The 25,695-nt window shown below is 45.1% G+C and overlaps 1 protein-coding gene across 1 annotated transcript in view; it reads right to left on the reverse strand.

The window, feature by feature from the left end:
• Casr (calcium sensing receptor) overlaps positions 1 to 24,817 on the reverse strand; it is an 86,043-nt gene extending 61,226 nt beyond the window's left edge. The window contains exon 1 of the mRNA XM_045148414.1: positions 24,687 to 24,817. The gene's annotated coding sequence lies outside the window, so the exon portion shown is untranslated. The remainder of the gene's footprint in view (positions 1 to 24,686) is intronic.
• Positions 24,818 to 25,695: the final 878 nt, after the last annotated feature.

Below are 25,695 nucleotides of genomic sequence, written 5' to 3' on the forward strand. Positions count from 1 at the left end.
CACACACACACACGATATATTATCTTTAGTATGAATTTTCAAAATAAAAATTTAAGAAGATACAAAATGAATCATCAAAAATTCAAGTTAGGGGAGCTGGAGAGATGGCTTGGCAGTTAAGGCGCTTGCCTGCAAAGCCAAGGGACCCAGGTTTGATTTCCCCAGGGCCCACGTTAGCCAGATGCACAAGGTGGCACAAGCATCTGGATTTCATTTGCAGCAGCTGGTGGCCCTGTCGTGCCCATTCTCTCTCTTTCTTTCTGCTTATCTCTCTCTCAAATAAATAAATAAATACAACTATTTTTAAGACATTGAGGAGATGGCTCAGTGGTTAAAGGTGCTTGCTTGCTGCCCATGTTCGATTCCCCAGTACCCACATAAAGCTGTTGGCACGAAATGGCACTTATCTCTGAAGTTCTTTTGTAGAGGCAAGAGACCATGGTCCATCCATACTCTCTCTCTGCTTGCAAATAAATAAAATAAAATTTGAAGTTAGCTAAGTAATTTACTAAGAAAGGAACCTAGGATATTTTGACTTAAAAATAATGTTTTCTAAGTAGAAAACACAAACAGTGCAGAAAATTTTTTAAAAAATTAAAAATTCAAATAATTCACAGTCTATCACCAAGATTTCTTGCTTTGATGATGATATATGCTTATACATACATGATTTTACAGAATTAATATCATATTACTCATTCTGCTTTATAACGTGGTTTTCTCATTCTACAATATATACTTTTATCATAAATACATGATAATAATATTTAATGATTTCACAGCAATTCATAGTAGATAGGAATCAAAATGTACACACCCAGTCTTCTACTTTTTTGAATTTAAAACTTTATTGTTATAATTTGGTTTTTCAAGGTAGGGTCTCACTCTAGCCCAGGCTGACCTAGAATTCACTCTGTAGTCTCAGGGTGGCCTTGAACTCACAGCAATCCTCCTACCTCTGCCTCCTGAGTGCTGGGATTAAAGGTGTGCACCATCAGGCCTGGCTCTCTAAAACTTTATTATTTTTTAAAAATGTTTATTTATTTATTTATTTGTGGGGGGGAGAGAGAGAGAAGGAGCAAGAGAGAGACAGAGAGAGAGAGTGGGCACATCAGGGCCTCCAGCGACTGCATCTGGTTTACATGGGTCCTGGAGAATCGAACTGGGATCCTTTGGCTTTGCAGGCAAATGCCTTAACTGCTAAGCCATCTCTCCAGTCCAAAATTTATTATTTTTAGGTATTATAAATAACCTTTCAAAGCCCATATTTTTTTTTTTTAATTTTTAAAATTTTTTTTTAACATTTTCCAAGATTATAAAAAAAATCCCATGGTAATTCCCCCCCCCCACTTTCCCCTTTGACATTCCATTCTCCATCATATCCCCTCCCCATCTCAATCATTGTACTTACATATATACAATATCAACCTATTAAGTACCCTCCTCCCTTTCTCTTCCCTTTATATCTCCTTTTTAACTTACTGGCCTCTGCTACTAAGTATTTTCCTTCTCACGCAGAAGCCCAATCATCTGTAGCTAGGGTCCACGTATGAGAGAGAACATGTGGCCCTTGGCTTTCTGGCAAAGCCCATATTTTCAAAAACTCTTTTTTTTTCTTTTGAGATAGGGTCTTACTATGTATCCCAGGCAGACCTTGAATTCCCGATTTTCCTTCCTCAGCCTCCCAGTGTTGGGTGTGCAAGTGTGCACTACCATGTCTGCCTTCAAATATGTTCTTTCCATTAGGATTCATTACAAATGTTTGAAAATGGTGTCATAAACTCATTGGTGGAGGGTGGTCAGGGATAATTTGTTCTTCATAAATATATGTTTCTTTTTCTTTTTCTTTTTTTTTTTTTTGGTTTTTTGAGGTAGGGTCTCACTCTGGCTCAGGCTGACCTGGAATTCACTATGTAGTCTCAGGGTGGCCTTGAACTCTCGGCGATCCTCCTACCTCTGCCTCCTGAGTGCTGGGATTAAAGGCGTGCGCCACCACGCCCAGCTCTTTTTCTTTTTTTTGTTCATTTATTTATTTATTTATTTGAGAGTAACAGAGACAGAAAGAGGCACATAGATAGATAGATAGAGAGACAGAGAATGGGCGCGCCAGGGCTTCCAGCCACTGCAAACGAACTCCAGACGCGTGCGCCCCCTTGTGCATCTGGCTAATGTGGGTCCTGGAGAATCGAGCCTCCAACCGGGGTCCTTAGGCTTCACAGGCAAGTGCTTAACCGCTAAGCCATCTCTCCAGCCCTCTTTTTTTGTTTTTTTTTTTAAGGTATGGTCTCACTCTAGCTAAGGCTGACTTGGAATTCCTGGAATTCACTATGTGGTCTCAGGGTGGCCTTGAACTCATGGCGATCCTCCTGCCTCTGCCTCCCGAGTGCTGTGATTAAAGGAGTGTGCCACCATACCAGGCTATGTTTTATTTTTTATTTTATTCTTTTTATTTTTATTTATTTGAGAGCAACAGACAGAGAAAGAGGCATAGAGAACAGGCATGCCAGGGCCTCCAACCACTGCCGATGGATTCCAGATGCAGTGCATCTGGCTAACGTGGGTCCTGGGAAATTGAGCCTCAAACTGGGGTCCTTAGGCTTCACGGGCAAGTGCTTAACTGCGAAGCCAGGTGTTTTTGTTTTAAAAAATATTTATTTATTGGAGACACAGAGAGAGAGGAAATGGGTGCATGCCAGGGCCTCCAGCTACTGCAAACGAGCTCCAGATGCACGCGCCACCATGAGCATCTAGCTTATGTGGGACCTGGAGAATCAAACCTGGGTCCTTAGGCTTCGCAGGCATGCGCCTTAAGCGCTAAGCCATCTCTCCAGCCCCAGGTTTTGTTTTTAAATTTTATTTATTTATTTATTTATTTGAGAGCGACAGACACAGAGAGAAAGACAGATAGAAGGAGAGAGAGAGAATGGGCGCGCCAGGGCCTCCAGCCTCTGCAAACGAACTCCAGATGCGTGAGCCCCCTTGTGCATCTGGCTAACGTGGGACTTGGGGAACCGAGCCTCGAACCGGGGTCCTTAGGCTTCACAGGCAAGCGCTTAACCACTAAGCCATCTCTCCAGCCCCAGGTTTTGTTTTTAAACCAGTGTTTTGTTTTGTTTTGTATGGAAGGGCTGCTAGTCGATGCTTTGTGTCTGTACTTCTTCTGAGCTAAAGGGCTCCTTCTAAAGGGTTCGGAAGGGGCTCGTCTCTGATGCTCCGCTCCACTCTCTGAGGAGTCTGAGTGCTGAGATACAGAAGGGGAGGGGGGAGTCAGTGAAGGAAGCCGGCAGGCAGAAACTCCATCGAAGTGAAGATAGCAGAGAGTGAGGCTGAAGAACAGAGGAGAGGGGCTGGAGAGATGGCTTAGCGGTTAAGCGCTTGCCTGTGAAGCCTAAGGACCCCGGTTCCAGGCTCGATTCCCCAGGACCCATGTTAGCCAGATGCACAAGGGGGCGCACGCGTCTGGAGTTCATTTGCAGTGGCTGGAGGCCCTGGCACGCCCATTCTTGTCTCTTACTGCCTCTTTCTTACTCTGTCACACTCAAATAAACAAGTAAGAATAAACATCAACAAAAAAACCAAAAAAAAAAAAAAAATAGAGGAGAGGAGGCACTGTTCAAAGACCTCAGGGCCTGAGGAAGGGAAGGCATTGAAAGCTAGAGGAGATTGATAGGAGTTGATAGTACCAGGCAGTTGGGAGGTGACCTGGGCGGGAAATCAAAGCTCAGAGGAGCTCAGAGGAAAAACAAATCAAGCCTGCATTGAGAGAGAGAGAGAAAAAAAAGTCTTTAAACTCACAGAGGAGATAGACGTTCACTCTCTGCAGAAATGTTTCTTTGACAGCTGGAAAGATGGCTCAGTGGTTAAGGTGTTTGATTGCAAAACCTAATGGCCAGAGTTAGATTCCCCAGTACCCATGTAAAGTCAGATGCACAAAGGGGGTGCAATGCATCTGGAGTTTCCTTTGCAAAGGCTAGCGGCCCTGGCATTCTCTCTGTTTCTCTTTCTCTCTCTGCTTGCAAATAAAGAAATAAATAATATTAAAAATAAAAAGAAAGCCAGGCATGGTGGCGCATGCCTTTAATCCCAGCAACTCGGGAGGTAGAGGTGGGAGGATCGCTGTGAGTTCAAGGCCACCCTGAGACTACAGAGTGAATTCCAGGTCAGCCTGAACTAGAGTGAGCCCAGGCTGGATTGGAACTCACTATGTAGCTCAGGCTGGTCTCAAACTTGAGATCCTCCTGTCTCATTCCTCTGGATGGGGGGATTGCAGGTGCCCATCTTAAGATCTACAATTGAGGGTACAATATTTCCTTCACAGTGTGAGGACATAGAAAAAATCGCTACTATTCCAGAGGAGAAAATGAGGGCTACTGAGATTTGCCAAGTCAGCTACTGCATTTTGTGGAGAAAACTGTTAAGTTTATCTCAGGAAAAGAATTCTGATCAAACAAACTATGAACTTCCCACCTGAGCCACACAGGGATCCACACTGCCACAAAGGAGCTCAGGTTTATACAAAAAGCTCCAGGGCTGGAGAGATGGCTTAGCGGTTAAGGCATTTGCCTACAAAGCCAAAGGACCACAATTTGATTCCCCAGGATCCATATAAGCCAGATGCATGGGGTGGCACATGCATCTGGAGTTCGTTTACAGTGGCTAGAGGTCCTGGCATGCCCACACACTCTCTCTTTCTCTCTATATCTATGTCTATCTGCCTTTCTCTCTCTCAAATAAATAAATAAAGATAAAATATTTTAACGGCAATGGTACCATAAAATTCTACTTCCTAAAAGACAGACCAAATGGCTGAACCTTCACTAGTCCCTTACAGGAAACACCTGAACCACAAGACACTGGAGAGGGTAGGATCAAGACTGACCTAAATCTCCTACATCTTCCCTCCCTCTCTCTCCCCCTCTCCCCTCTTTCTCTCTCCTTTCTAACTCTTGTATATTAGTTATCTTTTTTCTCAATTTCTTAGTGGACACTGACCTGTAACCCCCACTTCCAGCTTGGGCCTACCATCCACAATGAGCTTTTGATCAGAGAAGCCTACAAGGTTTCCCAAAACAATGACAGACTTCTGTCAGAGTACTTGATGACCCACCAAAGGCCAGTGGTAAGACCCTATTGCTGAAGACTCCATACACAGCTGACGCATAAAAGGGAATGACATGGCTGGAAGCCAGGAGAGAGTCAGTCCCCAGACAGTCAGCGTGTCTAGTGCCAGAAGGCGCTACATAGGCTACTGGGGGAAATGACCAAGATCTGTCCAAGCAACACATTGTTTAACCTAATTAGCAACAAATAACCGGATGTGATGCCCACACAAGTGCAATAGTGGTACACAGCCATGGTGAGGAATCAATTGCTCTTGATTTGGCCAACTGATCCACTCAGTGGTATTAGACCCTTAGCTGGAGCTGGGAAACAAGTCAGAACCATACCCAAACACAAGCCCACTCTACAATATCAAGCTACCATCAATCACGGGGTATAAGAGGGCCTACACCTATCAAACTGTCTATCAAAAAAGTAAGTGTTATCTCAATTTTCCGGGTGCTAACTTACTCTCCGTTGGAGAATCTGCTTCTCTTTTCCAGATAGATGCAGATCCTAAGAAGAGAGCTGCCCCAACATACCTCAAAAGGGGCCCAACTGAAACTAAGGACAACTGGCGAAACAAGCAAGGGTGATGTTTTCCTGTGAACCGGATACCAGCACAAAGGGGAAGGAGATCAACGCAGAGAAAAATCAACTCCTACCAAATCAGAGAGCCAGAGCCTCAGAGGCCCCCAACACCTCAGCACTGAAGCAGACCAAAAATGAACCCAACATGGCTCAGGGAAATTTTGCGGAAGAGAGGGCGGAAAGAATGTCAGAGTCACATGTTGGGTCATGATTTGCAGAGACATTTATCATACCAATAACTGTGGGCTAACTCCACAATGCACGACCCATTTACATCAACAAGGAGGGTCCAATGGGAGGGGGTAGATCACAGATGAGCCTAAATAATGGTACCAAACTGCCTGTATTTACTGAAAAGAAAACTAATAAATTAAATTTAAAAAAAAAGATAAAATAGTTTTTTAAAGCTTCAGCCCAAATGAATATTTCCCAGTGGGTCAGTGGCCAAAAGAACCACTGGGGAGCCATCAGCAATGACCAAGGAAATGACCAAGATCCAAGACACTACACCCAAATGAGGGGATGTTGTCTAAGATTATAAACTTTCTTTTTTTAAAAAAATATTTATTCATTTATTAGAGAGAGAGAGAGGAGAGAGAATATGTCCATCAGGGTCTTCTGCCATTATAAATGAACTCCAGATGCATGTACCACTTTGTGCATCTGACTTTATGTGTGTTCTGTGGACTTGAACCCAGGACATCAGGCTTTGCAATCAAGCACCCATAACCACTGCTCTTTCTAGCCCTAAGATTATAAGCTTTCTGTTTTAAAATCATTAAGTTCTGGGGATATCATGTGATTATAGTTAACAGTACTGTGTTGTATATTTGAACTTGCTAAGAGAGTGGATCTAAAATGTTTCCTCCCAAAATGACAGATAGGTTACATGATATGTTCACTGACTTGATTGTAGTTAATTGATATATATATATATATCTTTATTGAATCAGCACATTATAAGGGCCACTTGCACAGTTTTGTCAATTACATCTCAATAAAGCTGAGGGATGGGTAATATGAAGATATGGTTCTTATTAAAAATAATAACTAAGCAAAGAGGTTAAGACACTAAATGCCAATGAAAAGTGATTATTATATAGTAAAAGAGAAAACAGTCTTATGCCAACCTATTAATGTCATTGCTGTTTATTTTGTTGATATTAACTACATATCTCTAGCACTGTATCATTTATCTTTAGATCTATTTTATAGCATGTTTTTATAAAAATGGATTTAATATGAAGTTCTATTCCTATACCTTTTTAAATATAATTTATTTATTTGAGAGAGAGAGAAAGAGGAAGAGAGGGAGAGAATGGGCACCCAGAGCCTCCAGATGCTGCAACTGAACTCCAGATGCATGCGCCACCTTGTGCATCTGGCTGACGTGGGTCCTGGGGAATTGAATCTGGATCCTTTGGCTCTGCAGGCAAGCGCCTTAACTGCTAAGTCATCTCTCCAGCCCTATTCCTATACCTTAAACACTCTTCAAAGCACATGAATATTTTTCTTTCACATAATTTATAGAATGACTGCTTGACATTTCACTGAGTCCATGTGTCATATTTTAGCCAATTCTCTTTTTTAGATATGAAACTTGCTTCAAAATGTACATTCTGTGAACCGGGCATGGTGGCACACGCCTTTAATCCCAGTACTTGGGAGGCAGAGGTAGGAGGATCGCCGTGAGTTCGAGGCCACCCTGAGACTCCATAGTGAATTCCAGGTCAGCCTGGGATAGAGTGAAACCTTACCTCGAAAAACAAAAACAAACAAACAAACAAAATGTACATGCTATGACTTCTGCTGCTCTAACATTTTAGGGCAAAATCTTTGCACATATTAATAGATGTTTGTATTATAACCTTGGACATGGGACTTGTTAGTTTAAAAGACAAGAGTTGTAAATTATTTCATATTTATTGCTAAATATCCCTCCAGAAAGAATGTGTTCATACATATATAGTCTCAGAAGAGTAGGGGAAGTTTCTGGAAAACTCATGTTTTTGTAAATGCTTTTAAAAATATTTATTTATTTATTTGAAAGAAATAGGCAGATAGAAAGAGAAAATGGGCACGCCAGGGCCTGTAGCCACTTCAAACAAAGTCCAGACTCATGCCTCTTGTGTATCTGGCTTAATTGGGTCCTGGGGAATTAAACCAGGGTCCTTAGACTTTTCAGGCAAACGCCTGAACCACTAAGCCTTTTGCCCGGCCCTTAAACTCATGTTTTTTAAAAGAAAGAAAAAAACATCCCAATAACTAAATTTTGAATGGGCTTTGGAGTTACATGAACTGATTTTAAACCTAGGCTGTTCCATTGACACTTTTAGACACCATATTTAACCTCAGTTTTCTCCTGAGTGTGTTGAGATCATATCTACCTAAAATTTTGGATAGGATTAGACAAAACAATGAATAAAATTTCTTTTTTTTAAATATTTTTGTTTGTTTATTTTTATTTATTTGAGAGCAGCAGACAGAGAAGGCTGGAGAGAGAGGAGAGAAAGAGAGAGAAGGGAGAATGCATGCACCAGGGCTTCCAGCCACTGCAAACGAACTCTGGACTCATGAGCCACCTTGTGCATCTGGCTTACGTTAGTCCTGAGGAATGGAGCCTTGAACCGGGGTCCTCAGGCTTCACAGGCAAGCGCTTAACCGCTAAGCCATCTCTCCAGCCCAAATTTCTTAGCACAATGGCTGGTCCATCATGAATGCTAAATAAGCAGCAAATGGGGTTCCTCTGAATAATGTTCCCTCTAGGATTTTCCTGTGAAGGCTAGGAGATACAGCACACGGAAAGCCAGGGGTGGTGGCACACACCTTTAATGCCAGCACTGGGGAGGCAGAGGTAGGAGAAAGAGCCCCATAGATATCTGCACCCGGAACGGGCAGATGAGGGTTCTTGGCATATGTGTGAGCGATGGCAAGGTCGCAGGGGGCAGCTGAGCAGCTCCATAATGGGTCTGGGGTTCAGACAAGGAGGCAAGGATATTCTGGAGCCCCTCTCACAAGAAATCTGTGAAGGTTGCAGGTATCCCTCTGCCAAGTGAAAAGTTCCTCTCATGATGCTTGGAGCAAGGCTAATACTAACAAGGCAGATGTGGCTGAGGACAACAGAGGAGGTAAGGGAAGGCTCTCCTCTACATTTTTCTTTCTTTCTTTCTTTCTTTCTTTCTTTCTTTCTTTCTTTCTTCCTTTCTTTTTTAATGGTGTCTGGAGTTACAATAGTATGTTTTATGATTTTTTGTTTATTTTTATTTATTTGAGAGCGACAGACAGAGAGAGAAAGAGGGAGATAGAGAGAGAAGAATGGGCCCGCCGGCCACTGCAAACAAACTCCAGATGCGTGCGCCCCCTTGTGCATCTGGCTTACATGGGTCCTGGGGAATCGAGCCTCGAACTGGGGTCCTTAGGCTTCACAGGCAAGCGCCTAACTGCTAAGCCACCTCTCCAGCCCTTATAATTTTTTTTTAAGTCTCTAGAGAGAAGTAATGAATAATTTGTTTGGATTATCTAGATGAGTCCAGTTTAAAAAATATTTATTTATTTAATTGAGAGAGGGAAAGGGGGTTGGGGGGAGAATGGGTGCGCTAGGGCTTCCAGCCACTGCACACGAACTCCAGACACGTGCAACCTCCCCCCACGTGCATCTGGCTTGCGTGGGTCCTGGGGAATTGAACCCTGGTCCTTTGGCTTTGTAGGCAAGCGCCTTAACCACTAAGCCATCCCTCCAGCCCCATTTTGCTTTCTTTGAGGGGCTTCATTACACTGAGATAGGAAGGGGGCAGTGCAAGGGGACGGAAAGGGAGAAGAGCGGAAGGGAGAGCTGGGGGGTGAAGGAGTCCATCAGCTCTTGCCAAGGGCTCTTCGAAAGGTGAAGGACGCAGAGATGGACAATATGAGGTCTCTCTTGAAGACGCTCCAAATCCAGTTAGGAAACCAAAGTCACTCATTGCGAACCACGTGCGCAGGTGACGGGACCGCAGGGCAGCTGGCGTGGGCTTTGCAAGCAGGTGTAGCTGGAAAAACTCCCTGGCCCTGGAGGGTTTGGGTTGATGTCTGGACAGGCGATGGAGGGAGGGGAGGTTCTAAGAAGCAGAAAGGAGGACTAGGAAGTCGTGTGGATGGCAGACAGGTGCCAGTACCTGATGAGGAGACCCAGGCATGGCGGTCAGCAGAAAGAGGCTTGGGGACCAGGGGACTTGATTTCACCTCCTCCACAAGGACAAGAAAAGAATATCAGCCTCTCGTCTCTACTGTCTCCCATCAGGGTGGTCTGAGGATAATATATATGTAATATATATAATATATAATATATATAATTATTATATAAGTATATAATTATATATATTATATTTCATTATATATATATATATATATTTTAAAGTAACACAGCTAGCAGTGCATGGTAAATTCTCAGTAAGTGATGATGTAATAATGGCACTCCTCCTAGAAATAAAAGCAAAGCATAGAAAGGACAGGAGAATGACAACGTGAAAATAATAATAACGATAAATTTCCAGAAACAAAAGGGTTGAGATAAGCGAGACAATGTTAGGGCTGATGAAACTTAAAGAAGACTTGAGTAGAGGGCTGGAGAGACGGCTTAGTGGTTAAGCGCTTGCCTGTGAAGCCTAAGGACCCAGGTTCGAGGCTCGATTCCCCGGGATCCACGTGAGCCAGATGCGCAAGGGGGCGCACGCGTCTGGAGTTCGTTTGCAGCGGCTGGAGGCCCTGGTGTTCCCATTTTCTTTCTCTCTCTCTATCTGTCTCTTTCCCTCTCTGTCTGTTGCTTTAAAAAAAAAAAAGAGTTGATTAGAGGAGGGTCACCGTGGATGGCCTATGGGACCATGGGAGTTACAGGAACTACAGACATTTGGCCCCACCCCAGAACTCAGACCAGAATGTATGAGGATGGAACTCAGAATTCTGCATGTTAATAACACCACCTTCCACACACCTCTGTGAGTCCAACATGCATGCATCTACTCTTCACTTAGCTGTGACTTCAGAATTAACCATAGAGGATGATTTCTCGCCTTGGTCGAATGCTATGGCTAGGTTGTGTGTGTGTGTGTGTGTGTGTGTGTGTGTGTGTGTGTGTGTTTTGAAGCAGTCACTGTAGCCCAGGCAAGAGGGTTATTAATTTGTAAAGAGAGCCTTGGAGATTCTTCCAGGAAAGAAAAACTTTGGAAACAAATTAATATGGATTACAGCTGCTGCTGAGTCTAGCCAAGGCAAGTAGAATAAGTAGATTTTTGTTGAGTCAGTCATGTTTTGGGGCTAAGTCATAGAAAATACTTAAGTTTATAGGACTTTGAAGATTTGAAATTAGAGTGAGGGCGATTCATGTAACTTACGTGGTAGCCCTGCAGAGATGCTCTTGGCGTGGCCAGTACGTGAGGAAAAGTGGGATGTGCAGAGATTCCCGTGGCTATAGGTTAATCCATGCTAGAGATGACTCCAAACTGGTGTAGGATGTATTGCACCCACCATAATAGATTCAGTCATTCCCTTAGTACTGGGCACATGGGTTATCTCTAGTGCTTAACCTTCAGGAACACATACCGTGAAGAGCTTCTTTGGTTATAAGTATCTCTATGATGATTTCTGTCTCTCTTATTCATTTATTTATTTAGTTATTTTTTTGGTTTTTGGAGGTAGGGTCTCGCTCTAGCTCAGGCTGACCTGGAATTCACTAGGTAGTCTCAGGGTGTCCTCGAACTCACGGCAATCCTCCTACCTCTGCCTCCCGAGTGCTGGGATTACAGGCGTGCGCCACCACGCCTGGCTAAGATGATTTCTCTGTGATAGAATTTAGCAATATAATTCTTTGGTCAAAGGCTATGACTAAGTTTTTTCTTTTCTATGTGTGTGTGTGCGCACATGTGTTTTGAAGCAGTCACAGTAGCCCAGGCCAGACCTGGAATTTACTCTGTAGCCTGGTCTGGCCTTAAATTTATAGCAATCCTCCAACCTCCGCCTTTCCAGTACTGGGATTAAAGGTGTGCACCACCACACCCAGCATTATAATCAGCTTTAAGGCAGTTGTTTTATAAGGTATTTCATTGTGAGGTTAACCACTGTATCCTATTCCATCACGATTATATTTAACATCTTAATTTGCTGGGTAAGAAAATTAGCATATTCTTTTCTTCTTTGGTTTTTCAAGGTAAGGTCTCACTCTAGTTCAGGCTGACCTGGAATTCACTATGGGTGGCCTCAAACTCATGGCAATCCTCCTACCTCAGCCTCCCAAGTGCTGGGATTAAAGGTGTGCACCACCATACTCAGCTGGTATATTCTTTTTTCTAAATTTTAAAATATTTTATTTATTTGAGGGGGAGGGGATTGGCATACCAGGGCATCTAGCACTGCAAACAAACTCCAAATGCATGTGCCACTTTGTGTATCTGGCTTCACGTGGGTACTGTAGAATGGAACCTGCATCCTTTGGCTTTACAGGCAAGTGCCTTAAGTGCTAAGCATCTCTCCAGCCTAGATATATTGTTTTTAACTTGATCACTACTTTCATTCCAATGAAGCTAACATATTTTTGTGTTTCACCAGCAAATGCTTTTTATATTTTGAAAACTGTTAGTCTTTTCCTTACTTTTTTTTTTTTTTTTTTTAAAAACATGGTCTTAAAATTTTTATCAAATTCTGTGAGCTGGGCTGGAGAGATGGCTTAGCAGTTAAGCGCTTGCCTGTGAAGCCTAAGGACCACGGTTTGAGGCTCAATTCCCCAGGACCCACATTAGCCAGATGCACAAGGGGGCGCACGCATCTGGAGTTCGTTTGCAGTGGCTGGAAGCCCTGGCGTGCACATTCAATCTCTCTCACTCTCTTTTTCTCTGCCTTTTTCACTCTTGATCTCTCTCATATAAATAAATAAACAAAAAAAAAATTCTGTGAGCTCTTTATAAATTGAACTCTTCCCCTCTTGGCATGGTTTGAGGCAATTTTTTGAGTTTACTTTCATTTTAATTCAGTGATAACTTATATGTAAGTGTTTTAAATGTTTATGTAATAAAATCCATCAACATTTCCTTCATAATTCTCTGCTATATTCATATTTGTAAAAAAAAACCTGTGCATTCTCATAAAATATTCACTGCTTTCCTCTCCAAAAAGTGGAAACTTTCCAAACCTCATGTTACAAGTGGCTTGTGAAGGTTCACAGGAAGCTGTTTATCTCATCAGCAAGTTACAGAAACTTGTCTTGACGGTGGTTTATCTGTGTTCCATGGGTGAGGTTGGAGAGGCAGTCAGGTGTGAGGAGAGCAGACGCCTAATGTAACATGGAGCCTTCTAATGATCAATGTGTTAACAATCGATGGGGCTCTCAGTCACTGACCACGATAAAAGTTTATCAGGCATATGCAACCAGAGGCCTGTAGGCTGCATGCATCCCAGGATGGCTTTTGTAGCTGGCCTACCACATTTGCAGTAAATGTCATATTGCAATGCCAAAAGCTTGGACATCCCTGAAAGTCATTCATCCACTAGTTCACTGGTTGATTCCATAGCTCCTCCAAGGTACCAAATATGCTGGACCCAAAGTTTGTTTTATTTATTTATTTATTTATTTATTTATTTATTTATTTATTTTGAGGTAGAGTCTTGCTCTAGCCCAAGCTGACCTGGAATCACCATATAGTGTCAGGGTGGCCTCGAACTCTCAGCAATCCTCCTACCGCTGCCTCCTGAGTGCTGGGATTAAAGGCGTGGGCCACCATGTCTGGCTAAAAATTTCTTTCCTCTTTCCTTCCTTCCTTCCTTCCTTCCTTCCTTCCTTCCTTCCTTCCTTCCTTCCTTCCTTCCTTTCTTTCTTTCTTTCTTTCTTTCTTTCTTTCTTTCTTTCTTTTGGTGGGTCCAAGGTTTTAAAATTGAGTAAGATATGCTTTTTATGCTTTGCTGAGCCTGAGCAATATGCCGAAGCTCATATAAGTCTTTTAACCACCACTGTCCTGGGTAATATGAACAAACTTGGCTTATAGAGAAGAAAAATGGATGCAGGTTAAAAAACAGCAACTGAACTGTTGAGCTGGGATCCAAGCCCAGGCAGTTGAATTCCAAAGTCTGGGCTTTTTACCCATTGTGCTATACTGCCTTCTTTTTTTAAATAAGTTTTTTACTTTTTTATTTATTTGACAGCAACAGACAGAGAAAGATAGATAGATAGATAGATAGATAGATAGATAGATAGAGAAAGAATGGGCGCGCCAGGGCCTCCAGCCACTGCAAATGAACTCCAGACATGCGCGCCCCCTTGTGCATCTGGCTAACGTGGGTCCTGGGGAAATGAGCCTCGAACCAGGGTCCTTGGGCTTCACAGGCAAATTCCTTAACCACTAAGCCATCTCTCCAGCCCTATTCTGCCTTCTTAAAGGAGGAGGGCAAAAACTGGCCAATAATTGCTTACAGCCTCAACATTTCTGCAACATTTTTCATTTTTAAATTAAAAAAAAATTCATTTACTTATTAGAGAGAGAGAGAGAGGGGGAGAGAGAGAAAATGGGCACACCAGGGCATCTAGCCACTGCAAATGAACTCCAGATGCATGTGTCATCCTGTGCATCTGGCTTTCTGTGGCTGCTGGGGAGTCAAACTTGGGTCCTTTGGCTCTGTAGACAAGTGCCTTAACCACTAAGCCATCTGTCCAGCCCCACATTTTTACTTTTTTTTTAAAAAAACTTTTTTTTTTAAATTTTTATTTATTATTTATTTGAGAGCGACAGACACAGAGAGAAAGACAGATAGAGGGAGAGAGAGAGAATGGGCGCGCCAGGGCTTCCAGCCTCTGCAAACGAACTCCAGACGCATGCGCCCCCTTGTGCATCTGGCTAACGTGGGACCTGGGGAACCGAGCCTCGAACCGGGGTCCTTAGGCTTCACAGGCAAGCGCTTAACCGCTAAGCCATCTCTCCAGCCCCACATTTTTACTTTTTAAGAGCATAGAAACATGTCACTACTTTACCTTCTTGTCACCTTCTTCTCCCATATCTCAATCAGCAAATAGTACAAAAGGGCTTCTTTGAACAGTGGCAAAAGTAGACTCAGATCTTGACACCCCCCCCAAAAAAAAAAACTCATGATCTTGTGGACCAAGGATCTGGACTGAAGTCCAGAACTGTGATTTGAGGCTCCCCTGGCCCCACCCATGCTGTGCCTCCTCTTTCCACCCACCCTCTCCCAAAAGACATTCCTGCCTCTGTGTACGCGGCACCAACTCCACGTCTGCATGTCTGCAGCTGAGCTGAAGGTGTATGTTGTTATAGGACAGAAAGACAATGTGATCAAAGGGCTCGAGAGCTGGCTTAGCAGCTAAGGCTTTGCCTGCAAAGCCTAAGGACCCAGGTTCGATCACCCAGTACCCACGTGAGCCAGATGCACAAGGTAGAACAGATATCTGCAGCTCGTTTGCAGTGGCTCTGGTGTGCTCATTCTCTCTCTTGTTTCCTTTCTCTCTCATAAATAAATAAGTAAACTATTTCTTTAGAAAAGAAAGATAATTTGATCAATATGGCAATTCTTTCAACCATCAACTTATAGGAAGATAAGGAAAACAAAACTTTTTTTTTTTTAATTTTTTTTTTTTTTATTTGAGAGAGACAGACACAGAGAGAAAGACAGATAAAGGGAAAGAGAGAGAGAGAATGGGCGCACCAGGGCTTCCAGCCTCTGCAAAGGAACTCCAGACGCGTGCGCCCCCTTGTGCATCTGCCTAACGTGGGACCTGGGGAACCGAGCCTCGAACTGGGGTCCTTAGGCTTCACAGGCAAGCGCTTAACCGCTAAGCCATCTCTCCAGCCCACAAAACTTTTTTTCTTTCTGAGGACTAGCTCCCAGTGATTGAGGGGAACCAACTCAGTCTCTGACCTGCACCCTTCGTGTGAGGAACACCACAGAATCTGGAAACGTGCTTGCTAGAGACACGGCCGGTAGAAAACAGAGGAAAGAATTCAAACAACTCCATGTTCCTCTTTGGTAGTGATTTTGCTTGCTGTATGAAAGACTTGTTGACAGACGAGCAGCTAAAATTAGTTTCTTCTGTGCAGGCATCAGATAACGTTTGTCTTCATCATCCCTGATAAACAGAGGAAAACAGCTTTCCACCCGGCTCCCAGGAGAAAAATAAAACTATAGATGAGAAACATGTAAAAGCAAACTAATTTAGGTCATCTCAGAAATCTTCACTTTTCCTACTGTATCTGTGTAAGGAAAGTCCTCAGGAACTAGGTGAGCCAAAAGGTATGGGCCATACCATTCCGCTTAACCATACACTGAGCCTTGTGGCCTTCCCCATATATAGGCCATTCAAATCCACATCCAGCCTTTGAAGGAGACATGGTCCTGGCTTCACAGATATCAAAGGAAACTGGGGGTTCAGAGAAGCAACTGTCTTAACCAAGGTCACAGACATGGAGACTTATTTATTGATTCATTAGGACTTGGCATTTAAAAAAATATTTTCTTATTTGTATTTATTTATTTGAGAGAGAGAGAAAGAGACAGAGAGACAGAGAGAGAATGGGCACGCCAGGGCCTCCAGCCACTGCAAACAAACTCCAGGCACATGTGCCCCCTTGTGCATCTGGCTAACGTGGGTCCTGGGGAATCGAATTTGGGTCCTTTGACTTTGCAGGTGAGCCTCTTAACTGCTAAGCCATCTCTCCAGCCCGTTACTTGGGTTTTGGAAGCAGGGTCTCAGAGAGGTAGCTCAGGCTGGCCTTGAACTTATAGTTCTCCTGCCTTTAACCTCTTGAGTGCTGGTGTGAGCCACTGTGCCCAATAAAGAGCTTGGGGCCTCAAGCATGCCAAGCAAGCCCAGCCTGGAAAGTCTACTTTATCCAAATTACACTGTCGATGGCAGAGACTGGTCTTATTTTTCCTCATTTACATTTGGTCACTTCACTCATTTGACCCTGCCTTATTATAATGTCTGCTTATTTTTTGGCTTCAAGCAACAGTATAGTTGTTTGAGCAACATGTTTAGTCAGCTAGCTCTCACTGATTTATTTTTATTTATTTATTTATTTATTTATTTTTGGTTTTCTGAGGTAGGTTCTCACTCTAGCCCAGGCTGACCTGGAATTCACTATGGAGTCTCAGGGTGGCCTCGAACTCACGGCAATCCTGCTTCTGCTTCCCAAGTGCTGGGATTAAAGGCGTGTGCCACCATGCCTGTCTATTTTTTTTTTTTTTTGACAACTTTCATAATTCCAATATGCCATGGTAATTCCCTCCCTTCCCCCACTTTCCTCTTTGAAACTCCACTCTCCATCATATCCCCTCCCCCTCTCAATCAGTCTCTTTTTTATTTTGATGTCATGATCTTTTCCTCCTATTATGATGGTCTTGTGTAGGTAGTGTCAGGCACTGCGAGGTCATGGATATCCAGGCCATTTTGTTTCTGGAAGAGTGCATTGTAAGGAGTCCTATCTTTCCTTTGGCTCTTACATTCTTTCTGCCACCTCTTCCGCAATGGATCCTGAGCCTTGGAAGGGGTGATAGAGATGTTTCAGTGAGCACTCCTTTGTATCACTTATTTATTTTTATTTTTATTTATTTGAAGCAGGGGGAGAGGGAGAGAATGGGTGCACCAGAGCCTCCAGCTGCTGCAAACTCCAGACACTTGTGCCACCTTATATATGTGGTTTATGTATTCCTAGAGAATTGAACCTAGATACTTTGCCAGAAAATGCTCAAAATGACCTGAATTTTTTTTTTTTTTTCAAGGTAGGGTCTCACTGTAGCTCAGGTTGACCTGGAATTCACTGTGTAGTCTCAGGGTGGCCTCAAAGTCACTGAGATTCTCCTACCTCTGCCTCCTGAGTGCTTGGGATCAAAGGCATGCGCCACCATGCCCAGCTCAGCCCTGAATTTTTTTTTTAATTTTGTTTATTTTTATTTATTTATTTGAGAGCAACAGACAGAGAGAGAGAGAGAGAGAAAGGGGCAGAAAAAGAGACAGAGAGAGAATGGGTGCACCAGGGCCTCCAGCCACTGCAGATGAACTCCAGATGCGTGCACCCCTTGTGCATCTGGCTAACGCGGGTCCTGGGGAATTGAGCCTCGAACAGGGGTCCTTAGGCTTCACAGGCAAGCGCTTAACCGCTAAACCATCTCTCCAGCCTTCAGCCCTGAATTTTTTTTAAAAAATTTTATTTATTTATTTATTTATTTGAGAAAGAGACAGAGGGAGATAGAAAGAGGATGAGTGTGCCAGAGCCTCCAGCCTCTGCAAACAAACTCCAGATGCCCATGCCACCATGTGCATCTGGCTTTATGTGGGTCTTGGGGAATTAGACCTGGGTCCTTTGGCTTTGCAAGAAAGTGCCTTGACTGCTAAGCCATTTCTCTAGCCCCAATTTTTTTTTTTTTTTTTGAGAGATACTCTTACACCATAGCTCAGCCTGGACATGAGCTCCCTTTGTAGCCCAGGATGGCCTTGAACTAGAAGCAGGTTTCCTGAGTGCTAAGAGTTATAGGTAGGAGCCATGGCATATGGCTTCCTACTGATTTTAGCAAGTTCATGTGAGTACTTCCATCAGTCCTTATTGGATTGCAGAGGTTTCTTGAGAACAAAGCAGAAAACAGTCAGGTAGCGTGTAATGCAAGAGCTGTACCAGGCATGTCAGGGTGTCATATGTGGTTTATGGCAGTGACCGACAGAGGAGGTCCCATGTCCACTCACTTGAAGTGATGAAGAGAGAGAAAGACAAAGAGAGATTTATTATGGGTCAATAGACCTTCCTGACACCGAAGTTGTCAGTCAGGTCTTCTTTATCTAGAAAGGTCGAGAGGCTTTCTGGATATAAGCACTTCCCAGATTCCAGATTCATAGTCCCTACGCTTATGCCAACATCACTTGGATGGCAGAGGCCAAGGAGGGCAGATCAGAGTCCCAGGGACCCCTCTGCACTTGCTCCCCCTCACCTCATTTACAACAAGTCACCAAGTTCCATGGCCCAGTCTACGTTTGAAAAGAATTTACTTCCTTTTCTCCATCGCCACTACCACGGCCACCACAGTTCAGCATATGGCCATGATAATCAGGATGGCTTTAGCCCCCATAAATGGTTGCTGTCCTTACTGTCAGACATGCTCTCTTAAGCTCAGCGTCCGCTTTAAGCCAGAGGGCTGCACTCTAAACACAGAACTTGCTAAGCCACCCTTCTTTGAAAAACCCTCCAACGCTTCCTTTCACCCTAAGAGCAATAATGAGAATAAAGCACGCTCAGGTGCACGTCCTGCATCATCGGACTGCGCGTCTTCTTTCAACCTTGCAGCGATCCTAAGGTGACACCATCTTCATTAGCCCTTCCTGAGGCTTCATGACCTAGCTTCCTCTCCAGGTGAGCCCCTCCTCATTCCTCAAGCCTCTGCTCATTGAAACACTTACAGGTCTTTTGAACTTGCCATGCTCTTGTGGGAGTTGGGTTTTTGTTATTGTTACTTGTTATTATTTTTTTTAATGTGTATTTATTTGTGTGTGAGAGAGAGAGAGAGAGACAGAGAATGAGAATGGGCATGCCAGGGCCTCTAACCACTGCAAACAAATTCCATTCACATGCACCACTTCATGCATCTGGCTTTACGTGTGTACTACGGAGTCAAACCTGGGTCCTTAGGCTTTGCAGGTAAGCACTTAACTGCTGAGCCAACTCTCCAGCCTATTATCATGTGTTTTTGCACACAAATCTTGCTCCTCTAAAACCTTCTGGCCTTTGTATCTGGCAGGGTAGCTCATCTTTGAAGATTCAACTCAAGTTTAACATTCTTTTATTTGTCTTACTCTAGTCCAGACTGACTTGCAATTCACTATGTAGTCTCAGGGTGGCCTCGAACTCACAGTGATCCTCCTACCTCTGCTTCCCGAGTGCTGGGATTAAAGGCGTGCACCACCACGCCTGGCAAGTTTAACCTTCTTCATGAACCTTTTCCTGACTTTTTGCCTTGGTTGGTAGAACTGGACACTGTCCTCCACTGCGTACCCTAGTGATGCCTTCCATTACAATAAGCAAAAATATTTGCTACTCTGAGCTGGGCGTGGTGGTGCACGCCTTTAATCCTAGCACTCAGGAGGCAGAGGTAGGTGGATCACCGTGAGTTCAAGGCCTCCCTGATACTACATAGTGAATTCCAGGTCAGCTTTGACTAGAGGGAGACCCTACCTCAAAAAAAAAAAAAAATTGCTACTCTAGGGCTGGAGGATGGCTTAGTGGTTAAGGCGTTTGTCTGCAAAGCCTAAGGATCCAGGCTTGATTCCCCAGGACCCACGTTAGCCAGATGCACAAGGGGGCGCACGCATCTGGAGTTCGTTTACAGTGGCTGGAGGCCCTGGCACGCCCATTCTCTCTCTCTCTCTCTCTCTCTCTCTCCCTCTTTCCCTGCCAAATAAATAAAAATAAATTTTAAAAAAAATTGCTACACTTACATTAGTCAGTGTGACTTCCCCTCCTAGAAAAGGGGACAAACTCCTGGGATGGTGTCTTTCTGATGCATTCTATGTATAGTATTTAACACAGTTCTGGGCGTACAGAAAACTTATTGAAAATGTTGTTGAGTGAATGAAAATATGTGTTTGAACATGAAGCAAATTGCTTGGTTAGAAGAGCCCATATGCATGACATTGTGAGACTTAAATTCACTTATGGCATTAAGACAAGTGAACTCACACACACACACACACACACACACACACACACGGTCTTTGCTAGTGGAACAGTATGTGAGGGTCACTGAAAAATTGGCATTCCACTCCCTGCTCCGAAAAATACATGGGGTGGGGATGTTGCTTAATAGTAGTGTGTACTTTGCCTGTGCAAGGCCAGAAATTGGTTCCCAGCAAGGTTGGGGGTGGGGAGCAGGACATGTTACCTCTTCCTAATTAAAGCAGAGGAGAAGGGTGGACGGGAGAGATTTATAGTGCATCTGCCACCTCTGTTTTCACCAAGGAATTTATTCAATGATAACAGTGAACAGTTAATGCACGAGCCAAATTTGGTATCAGAGTTACTCCATATTTACTTTCTCAATGGGAATATGACCAGTTCATATTTGGACTAAAATACATATTTTATAGTACACAATAAAATGTAACGATAAGAATTATGTGATCTATGGGCTGGAGAGATGGCTTAGCGGTTAAGCGCTTGCCTGTGAAGCCTAAGGACCCCGGTTTGAGGCTCAATTCCTCAGGACCCACGTTAGCCAGATGCACAAGGGGGCGCACGCATCTGGAGTTCATTTGCAGTGACTGGAAGCCCTGGCATGCCAATTCTCTCTCTCTTTGTCACTCTCAAATAAATAAATAAAAATGAACAAAAAAATTAAAAAAAAAGAATTATGTGATCTAAACACTTACATGGAAAATCATGACCAATTCAGGATAACCCATCCAGCCTGTAATAATAAAACATTCTTTCTCAGGCTGGAGAGATGGCTTAGCGGTTAAGCGCTTGCCTGTGAAGCCTAAGGACCCTGGTTCGAGGCTCGGTTCCCCAGGTCCCACGTTAGCCAGATGCACAAGGGGGCGCACGCGTCTGGAGTTCGTCTGCAGAGGCTGGAAGCCCTGGTGCGCCCATTCTCTCTCTCTCCCTCTATCTGTCTTTCTCTCTGTGTCGCTCTCAAATAAATAAATAAAAATAAATAAATAAATAGATGAAAAAATACATTTTCAACCTCCTTATCTACCCCTCAACCTCAGCTTGAGGAAAGTCTTCTTGGGAAAGCCTTCCCTGGTCTCTCAGCCAGTTTCTGCACATCCTCAGAGAGCTGTGCCTTTCCGGTGGAGAGCTTATTTTAGTTTGTAATCACATAGTCAACCCTTATTTTGCTCACAGCTGCCTCCTCAAAGCATCTTTAAGCACCAAGAGAGAGTGGGTCCTCACGGTTTTATTCAACATTATTTCCCCTTATGGCATGTAGCTAGGCACTTTATACACATTTTGAATGAACACTGATAATTTTCAGCTCTCTCTCTTTTTAATCCATTGCCCTGTTTAAGACTTAAGCACATAGTCCTTTCCAGGCTCAAACTTGTATCCAGCCTATTCCTGTTCATCATCCCCTTTCCCATCACAAGAATCATTACAGTTTCCAACCCTCTCCTCCCCATGCCCTGCCCACAGGATCTTTCTAGAAGGGACAGCTTCTAATCAGACTGAACTTTTTGGTTTGTAGGATCCACCTCAAGGAGATGTCACATTAAAAAAAAAAAAAAGCCGGGCGTGGTGGTGCACGCCTTTAATCCCAGCACTCGGGAGGCAGAGGTAGGAGGACTGCCATGAGTTCGAGGCCACCCTGAGACTACAGAGTGAATTCCAGGTCAGCCTGAGCCAGAGTGAGACCCTACCTCAAAAAACAAAACAAAACAAAACAAAACAAAAAACAAAAAAAAGATCTCAGGCTGGTGAGATGGCTTAGCAGTTAAGGCACATACCTGCGAAGCCTAAGGACCCAGGTTGGATTCTCCAGGTCCCACGTTAGCCAGATGCACGTGGTGGCACATGTGTCTGGAGCTCATTTGCAGTGGCTGGAGGCCCTGCAGCGCCCATTCTCACTCTGTTTCTCTCCTTCACCCCTCTCTGTGTCTCTACTAAATAAATCAGTAAAATTAAATTTCAAACAAAAAGATTCCTCATTTAAAAAAGCCTGCAGGAGCCGAGCATGGTGGCGCACGCCTTTAATCCCAGCACTCGGGAGGCAGAGGTAGGAGGATTGCCATGAGTTCAAGGCCACCCTGAGATGACAGAGTTAATTCCAGGTCAGCCTGGACCAGAGTGAGACCCTACCTCAAAAAACCAAAAAAAAAAAAAGTCTGCAGGGATGGCTTAGCAGTTAAGGCACTTGCCTGCAAAACCTAAGGGCCCACATTCAGCTTCTCAGGTCCCACATAAGCCAGACACACGAGGTGATGCAAGTGTGCAAGATCACACACGCGCAGAGGGGGGTGCAGGTGTCTGGAGTTTGATTGCAGTGGCTGGAGGCTCTGGCGTACCAATTTGAGTTTTCTCTCTCTCTCTCTCACACACACATAAAAAAAAATGAAGCACAAAGGAAAATTGCCTGGAATAGCTTTTAGATGATTTTCAACAGTTTACACAGCATTTAAAGGACCTGTTGGGTTGGAGAGACATCACATGGGGATAAGGTGCTTGCCTGTAAAGCCTAACAACCCGGGTTTCAATTCTCCAGCAGTCACGCAAAGCCAGATGTAACTACAAGCTCAATCACTGCTTCAGTCTTTAGATGACAAGGAGTTGAGGGAGGCAGAGGTTGGAGGATCATCTGAGTACATAGTGAACTCCAGGTCAACCTGGCCTAGAGTGAGACCCTACCTCAAGAAAAATGAGTTGATTTGTTGATTTTTTTTTTCATTTCTCCATATGATTTGGACTACCATAGGAAAAAAAAATTTTGGAAAAGTGTGGTTCATGCAGACAGTTGGCATGAAGTAAGCCGCATGTGTGGTCTTTCTAGGACCTGTTCCTAAGTGACAGAATGGCTCCAGGAATCTTCACTCAAGGATCTTGGACTGTTCCTCTCAGAGCCCGTAATTCCCTGTTTTGCATCTCCCCCGCCTCCAGTCTACCATAAAGCCTTGTTCCCAGCCCCTTCACAGGGCCACTTTAAACATGCATCTCCTGCTGGGCGTGGTGGCGCACGCCTTAAACCCCAGTACTGGAGAGGCAGAGGTAGGAGGATCGCCATTAGTTCGAGGCTACCCTGAGACTACACAGTGAATTCCAGGTCAGCCTGGGCTAGAGCGAGACCCTACCTCGAACCAAAACAAAATAAAATAAAAACCATGCCACTCTTTAGGGTCCCCCAGAGGGACAACCCCAGGCCTGCTCTTCTGGGGCCTGAGGTGGAGGGGGCAGGTAAGGGAAGGAGGGTGACTGGGGGGTGGCTCTGCCCAGCACAGGAGCCAGAGCCTTTAGGAAAAACACCTTCACTACTCCTTCCTGTCTGCTCTGAAAGCCCGGTTAGGGAAATAATGGGGGGGGGGGGTGTCACAGAACTTTCACAATCTGCCTTCCTCCCTGTCACTGGGAAAGAGAAAGCCATCAGATGACAGTCTTTTCCAGAGTGGGTTCCCAATCCCCACCTCTGAGAGGAGGAACACTAGAGACTTTGGGAAGTGGGCAGTGGAGGCGACATCATATTCTTCAGGTGATTGCTTTGGGGGGGGGGGACAGCTAAAAAGTCAAGACAGGAGCACAGTGAGCAGAGGGAGGAAGCTTGCGGGTGAAAAGGACTTCTCTTTTTCTTGATTTCATAAAATATTATAAGTGTTACTTGATATTTTATAACCATGTGCATATATCACCAATTGAAAATGACACCGTCTAAATAGTTAGAATAAAAGACTCCGTCAATCTATTTTTTTTTTTTTCTCCCCAAGGAATATGGAGACTTAGCTAGTAACCTGGAATTTGCCATCCTAATTTGAGGCAAGGACTGCAAAGCAGTTGGTGGCCTTGGACCAGGAATCCTTCCAGAGGGACTCAAGACAGCAAGGGACAGGTGAGACACTGTGGTCCTGCCTGCTGTAAACGCCCTCCAGAAAGCCACCGATTTACTCTTTAACATATTGGGGGGGGGGGTTCTTTCTGATGGTGTCACTGGCAGAGAGAAGATGGGGAGACTAGACAAAACCAAAGCCATGTTTCTGTGCAAAGTCATTCATCCGCTTGGACTGCTCACAGCCCTTGAAAGACAGCCTCCTTGGTGCAGTCACCTGTCCGGCTCTGCTCTCGGGGAGCCCTTGGTGCAGTCACCTGGCCGGCTCTGCTCTCGGGGAGCCCTTGGTGCAGTCACCTGTCCGGCTCTGCTCTCTGGGGGAGCCCTTGGTCCTGGTCCCCGGGCCGGCTCTGCTCCCAGTGCGCGCGTCTCCCGCGGTTCGCACCGGAGACCCTCCGCTCGGGGCAGACGCACTCCGCCCACTCCGCCCTCCTCCTCGCGTCCCTGGCTCCTACCTGGCGTCGGGGCAGGGTCTCCGGTCGCACCGGGGTCTACCCCGCAGACCCCTTGGCTCTGGGTGTCCCCAGGATGGGCTGGATGCTGAGCGCAGGAGGGCGCGCGGGTCCGGGTGCGGGAGAGACGCGCCAGCCCGGGTGCCCAGGCTGCCGCCGCGGGGGGCCCGAGCTCCGCCCCTCGCCCGCTCCCCGCCCGCCAGCCAGCCGGGCCGCGCCTTCGGGTGGGTCCCTGGGCTCCTCCGAGCTCATTTGCGGGCTGCCCGGGCTCCCTCACTTTCCAAACCCAGCCGGATGGAGCGCAGCGACCTCCCCCTATCCCAGGCCAGCCGTCGTCGGGTCTGGTCCCCTGGGACGGTGGCCCCTCGCCCAAGTCTTCCCGTCTCTGCCAGGCTGGGGTCCCCCCCCCACACACACCCCAAGTCCTGATCCCTTCGATCCTGCTCCTGCGGTGGGGAAGAATCCCTCTCACCTCCTCCCTGGAGAGGGATTACAATGCTACCACGCCCTCTGTGCCAACGGTGGGATGCCCACCCACCCCCCTTACACCAATAAAAGGCCAGAGGGTGACAGTGTAACAAACGGAAATCTCATGTCGCACTCTTACTCATTCTGCCAGACGCATCAAGCGTTGCCTGGGCCAGGTGCGCACCCCGCTTCTTCCTGCCACTGCCCGCGATCTGCCCACTTCACTGCACAGTGCCCTCCTTGGTGGCAAGCAGCGGCTTCGCTTACTCTTGTCCCCAGGCGCTGGCACGACGCCTGTCACTCACCAGCACACTCCAGTGTTTACTGCATAAGTAGAAAAACTAATTTCTTCGGGAGAAAACCGGTTTTGTTTTCTTTGCCCAAAGCCTTCTTTCTTAAACTCCCCCCCCCCACCCCCGCCCACCCCGGGCAGGCAGGTTTTGTAGTCTCTATTTATAAAGAATTTTCTTCCATACAGTAATTCCACACTTGGGAGAAATTTCCAGAACAAAATAATGTTTCGATGAAGATGTTCGTGGTAGGG

Source organism: Jaculus jaculus, chromosome 4, assembly GCF_020740685.1.
Source record: "Jaculus jaculus isolate mJacJac1 chromosome 4, mJacJac1.mat.Y.cur, whole genome shotgun sequence".
NCBI lineage: Eukaryota > Metazoa > Chordata > Mammalia > Rodentia > Dipodidae > Jaculus > Jaculus jaculus.